Here is a 6,000-nt window from a genome sequence, read left to right as displayed (position 1 = left end):
TTACAGCCCTGCAGTCCTTGTGACTATATAAGCAACCATTGTCAATGGGTTTAAAGCTGCTGTTTTGGGAGACAGCCACAAGGCGGCAGCATTATTACGTTCTCAAGTCTTGTTACTAGGACAACAGAGTCTTCCTGGAGGTAGTGTTCCGAGCTTTTAAATTAGAGTGCAATGTGCTGGGACAAGCCCCCAGAAGTTTATGTCTCCTTACTTATGTTTGTTTTTTAAATTTAATTTGTCTTTCTTATCGGAGTAAATTTGATTAGAGTGTTTTGATTGTCTGGCTGTACAGAATCTGCTCAATGATTCACACATATGTCTGTTCATCTTTGGATCCTGTTACCATGTATGTGATTACAGAATGTATATTTTGAAGGTATTGGTGAATATATAATTCATATCATTTATATGTTATATGTTTATATACATTTAACTTACATTAGTATATGTATGTTAACCCCATAGTCCTAATTTACCCATCTTCCCACCTTTCATTTTGGCTAACCATTAGTTTATTTGATAAGTCTGTGAGTGTCTTTTTCTGTGGAAATATGTTCATTGGTAGCAATCTTAGGAAAACTTGTATAAATAATATCATAGGATATTTGTAATACCCTTTTGTCTTACTTAACCTTATATGATTATTTCTAGTCTCAACTCTAGTCCTGAAAACGGCATTGTTCATTTTTTTCCCGAGGCTACTCTTCCATTCTGTCCATATACCACTTCTTCTTTGTCCATTCACCTGTTTATGGACCTTTTTTTTGCTTCCATGTCTTTGCTATTTCAGTATTGTTGCAGTGCACATTTGCCTGCCTCTGTCTTTCCGATTCTGGTGGTCTTAGGTTATAGGCCCAAAAGGTGCCCTGCCGCATCATATGGTAGCTCAATTTTTACGTTTTCAAGCAGCTCGATTCAGTTTGCATTAGTGCTGTTACGACTTTATATCCCACCAGCAGCTAGAAGGTACACACTTCTCTAAAACCCCTTCAGCATTTATAGTTTGTAGACTTTTTGCTGATGGTCATGACTGGTGTGAGCTGAAACCTTTTTGGAGGTTGGATACGCATGTGGCTAATAATTCCTTATGCTGAGCTTTAGGCATGTCCTTTTTTTCTTTTCCTTTTTTTTTAAAGAGTGAGTTCAACTTCCGTACTCTTATTGACTTTTGAAAATTTCTCATGTGTTGAATTTTCTTGCCAATTCCCTACCCTAGGGCATTTTTTGAGGGCCTGTGTCTTTTACAGCCCTGCAGTCCTTGTGACTATATAAGCAACCATTGGCACTGGGTTTAAAGCTACTGTTGTGGGAAGCAGCCACAAGGCGGCAGCATTATTACGTTCTCAAGTCTTGTTACTAGGACAACACAGTCTTCCTGGAGGTAGTGTTCCGAGCTTGTAAATTAGAGTGCAATGTGCTGGGACAAGCCCCCAAAAGTTTATGTCTCCTAACTTATGTTTGTTTTTTAAATTTAATTTCTATTTCTTATCAGAGTAAATTTGATTAGAGTGTTTTGATTGTCTGGCTGTACAGAATCTGCTCAATGATTCATACATATGTCTGTTCATCTTCGGATCCTGTTACCATGTATGTGATTACAGAATGTATATTTTGAAGGTATTGGTGAATATATAATTCATATCATTTATATGTGATATGTTTATATACATTTAACCTACATTAGTATATGTATGTTAACCCCATAGTCCTAATTTACCTATTCTCCCACCTTTCATTTTGGCTAACCATTAGTTTATTTGATTAGTCTGTGAGTGTCTTTTTCTGTGGAAATATGTTCATGGGTAGCAATCTTAGGATAACTTTTATAAATGATATCGTAGGATATTTGTCATACCCTTTTGACTTACTTAACCTTATATAATTATTTCTAGTCTCAACTGTAGTCCTGGAAACGGCAGTGTTCATTTTTTTTCCGAGGCTACTATTCCATTTGGTACGTATACCACTTCGTCTTTGTCCATTCATCTGTTTATGGACCTTTTTTTTGCTTCCATGTCTTGGCTATTTCAGTATTGCTGCAGTGCACATTTCCCTGCCTCTGTCTTTCCGAATCTGGTGGTCTTAGGTTATAGGCCCAAAAGGTGCCCTGCCGCATCATATGGTTGCTCAATTTTTACGTTTTCAAGCAGCTCGATTCAGGTTGCGTTACTGCTGTTACCACTTTACATCCGCCCAGCAGCTAGAAGGTACACAGTTCTCTACAACCCCTTCACCATTTATAGTTTGTAGACTTTTTCCTGATGGTCATGACTGGTGTGAGCTGAAACCTTTTTGAATTTGAAATTGCATGTTAGTAATAATTCCTTATACTGAGCTTTAGGCATGTCCTATTTTTTCTTTTCCTTTTTTTTTTAAAGAGTGAGTACAACTTCCCTCCTCTTATTGACTTCTTGAAAAGTTTCTCATGTGTTGAATTTTCTTGCCTATTCCCTTGCCCAGGGCATTTTTTGAGGGCAGGTGTCATTTAGAGCCCTGCAGTCCTTGTGACTATTAAGCAACCATTGGCACTGGGTTTAAAGCTGCTGTTGTGGGAAACAGCCACAAGGCGGCAGCATTATTACGTTCTCAACTCTTGTTACTAGGGCAACAGAGTCTTCCTGGAGGTAGTTTTCCAAGGTTGTAAATTAGAGTGGAATGTTCTGGGAGAAGTCCCCAGAAGTTTATGTCTCCTAACTTATGTTTGCTTTTTAAATTTAATTTCTATTTCTTATCGGAGTAAATTTGATTAGAGTGTTTTTATTGTTTGACTGTACAGAATCTGCTCAATGATTCATACATATATCTGTTCATCTTCGGAACCTGTTAGCATGTATGTGATTACAGAATGTATATTTTAAAGGTATTGGTGATTATATTATTTATATAGTTTATATATTATATGTTTATATACATTTAACATACATTAGTATATGTATGTTAACCCCATTGTCCTAATTTACCCATCCTCCCACCTTTCATTTTGGCTAACCATTAGTTTATTTGATAAGTCTCTGAGTGTCTTTTTCTGTGGAAATATGTTCATTGGTAGCAATCTTAGGATAACATGTATTAATGATATCATAGGATATTTGTCATACCCCTTTGACTTACTTAACCTTATATGATTATTTCTAGGCTCAACTCTAGTCCTGAAAACGGCATTGTTCATTTTTTTCCAGAGGCTACTATTCCATTTGGTACGTGTACCATTTCGTCTTTGTCCATTCATCTGTTTATGGACCTTTTTTTTGCTTCCATGTCTTGGCTATTTCAATATTGTTGCAGTGCACATTTGCCTGCCTCTGTCTTTCCGAATCCAGTTGTCTTAGGTTATAGGCCCAAAATGTGCCCTGCCGCATCATATGGTAGCTCAATGTTTACCTTTTCAAGCAGCTCGATTCAGTTTGCGTTACTGCTGTTACCACTTTACATCCCACCAGCAGCTAGAAGGTACACAGTTCTCTAAAACCCCTTCAGCATTTATAGTTTGTAGACTTTTTGCTGATGGTCATGACTGGTGTGAGCTGAAACCTTTTTGGAGGTTGGATACGCATGTGGCTAATAATTCCTTATGCTGAGCTTTAGGCATGTCCTTTTTTTCTTTTCCTTTTTTTTTAAAGAGTGACTACAACTTCCCTCCTCTTATTGACTTCTTGAAAAGTTACTCATGTGTTGAATTTTCTTGCCAATTCCATACCCCAGGGCATTTTTTGAGGGCCTGTGTCTTTTACAGCCCTGCAGTCCTTGTGACTATATAAGCAACCATTGGCACTGGGTTTAAAGCTACTGTTGTGGGAAGCAGCCACAAGGCGGCAGCATTATTACGTTCTCAAGTCTTGTTACTAGGACAACACAGTCTTCCTGGAGGTAGTGTTCCGAGCTTGTAAATTAGAGTGCAATGTGCTGGGACAAGCCCCCAGAAGTTTATGTCTCCTAACTTATGTTTGTTTTTTAAATTTAATTTCTATTTCTTATCGGAGTAAATTTGATTAGAGTGTTGTGGTTTTCTGACTGTACAGAATCTGCTCAATGCTTCATACATATGTCTGTTCATCTTCGAACCTGTTAGCATGTATGTGATTACAGAATGTATATTTTAAAGGTATTGGTGATTATATTATTTATATATTTCATATGTTATATGTTTATATACATTTAACATACATTAGTATATGTATTTTAACCCCATTGTCCTAATTTACCCATCCTCCCACCTTTCATTTTGGCTAGCCATTAGTTTATTTGATAAGTCTGTGAGTGTCTTTTTCTGTGGAAATATGTTCATTGGTAGCAATCTTAGGGTAACATGTATAAATGATGTCATAGGATATTTGTCATACCCTTTTGACTTACTTAACCTTATATGATTATTTCTAGGCTCAACTGTAGTCCTGAAAACGGCATTGTTCATTTTTTTCCCGAGGCTACTATTCCATTTGGTACGTATCCCACTTCGTCTTTGTCCATTCATCTGTTTATGGACCTTTTTTTTTGCTTCCATGTCTTTGCTATTTCAGTATTGTTGCAGTGCACATTTGCCTGCCTCTGTCTTTCCGATTCTGGTGGTCTTAGGTTATAGGCCCAAAAGGTGCCCTACCGCATCATATGGTAGCTCAATTTTTACGTTTTCAAGCAGCTCGATTCAGTTTGCATTAGTGCTGTTACGACTTTATATCCCACCAGCAGCTAGAAGGTACACACTTCTCTAAAACCCCTTCAGCATTTATAGTTTGTAGACTTTTTGCTGATGGTAATGACTGGTGTGAGCTGAAACCTTTTTGAATTTGAATTTGTATGTGGCTAATAATTCCTTATACTAAGCTTTAGGCATGTCGTTTTTTTTCTTTTCCTTTTTTTTTTAAAGAGTGAGTACAACTTCCCTCCTCTTATTGACTTCTTGGAAATTTCTCATGTGTTGAATGTTCTTGCCAATTCCCTACCCCCGGGCATATTTTGAGGGCTTGTGTCATTTACAACCCTGCAGTCCTTGTGACTATATAAGCAATCATTGGCACTGGGTTTAAAGTGCTGTTGTGGGAAGCAGCCACAAGGCGGCAGCATTATTGCGTTCTCAAGTCTTGTTACTAGGAGAACAGAGTCTTCCTGGAGGTAGTGTTCTGAGCTTGTAAAGTAGAGTGCAATATGCTGGGACAAGCCCCCAGAAGTTTATGTCTCCTAACTTATGTTTTTTTTTTAAATTTAATTTCTATTTCTTATCGGAGTAAATTTGATTAGAGTGTTTTGATTGTCTGGCTGTACAGAATCTGCTCAATGATTCATACATATGTCTGTTCATCTTCGGATCCTGTTACCATGTATGTGATCACAGAATATATATTTTGAAGGTATTGGTGATTATATAATTCATATCGTTTATATGTTATATGTTTATATACATTTAACTTACATTAGTATATGTATGTTAACCCCATAGTCCTAACTTACCCATCCCCCCACCTTTCATTTTGGCTAACCATTAGTTTATTTGATAAGTCTGTGAGTGTCTTTTTCTGTGGAAATATGTTCATTGGTAGCAATCTTAAGAAAACTTGTATAAATGATATCATAGGATATTTGTCATACCCTTTTGACTTACTTAACCTTATATGATTTTTTCTAGGCTCAACTGTAGTCCTGAAAACAGCATTGTTCATTTTTCTCCCGAGGCTACTATTCCATTCTGTCCGTATACCACTTCTTCTTTGTCCATTCATCTGTTTATGGACCTTTTTTTTGCTTCCATATCTTGGCTATTTCAGTATTGTTGCAGTGCATATTTGCCTGCCTCTGTCTTTCCAATTTTGGTGGTCTTAGGTTATAGGCCCAAAAGGTGCCCTGCCGCATCATTTGGTAGCTCAATTTTTACCTTTTCAAGCAGCTCGATTCAGTTTGCGTTAGTGCTGTTTCCACTTTACATCCCACCAGCAGCTAGAAGGTACACAGATCTCTAAAACCCCTTCAGCATTTATAGTTTGTAGACATTTTGCTGATGGTAATGAC

The sequence above is a fragment of the Balaenoptera physalus genome, assembly GCF_965194825.1.
Source record: "Balaenoptera physalus genome assembly, chromosome: 1".
In the NCBI taxonomy this organism is placed as follows: Eukaryota; Metazoa; Chordata; class Mammalia; order Artiodactyla; family Balaenopteridae; genus Balaenoptera; species Balaenoptera physalus.
This window is presented reverse-complemented; position numbering follows the sequence as displayed.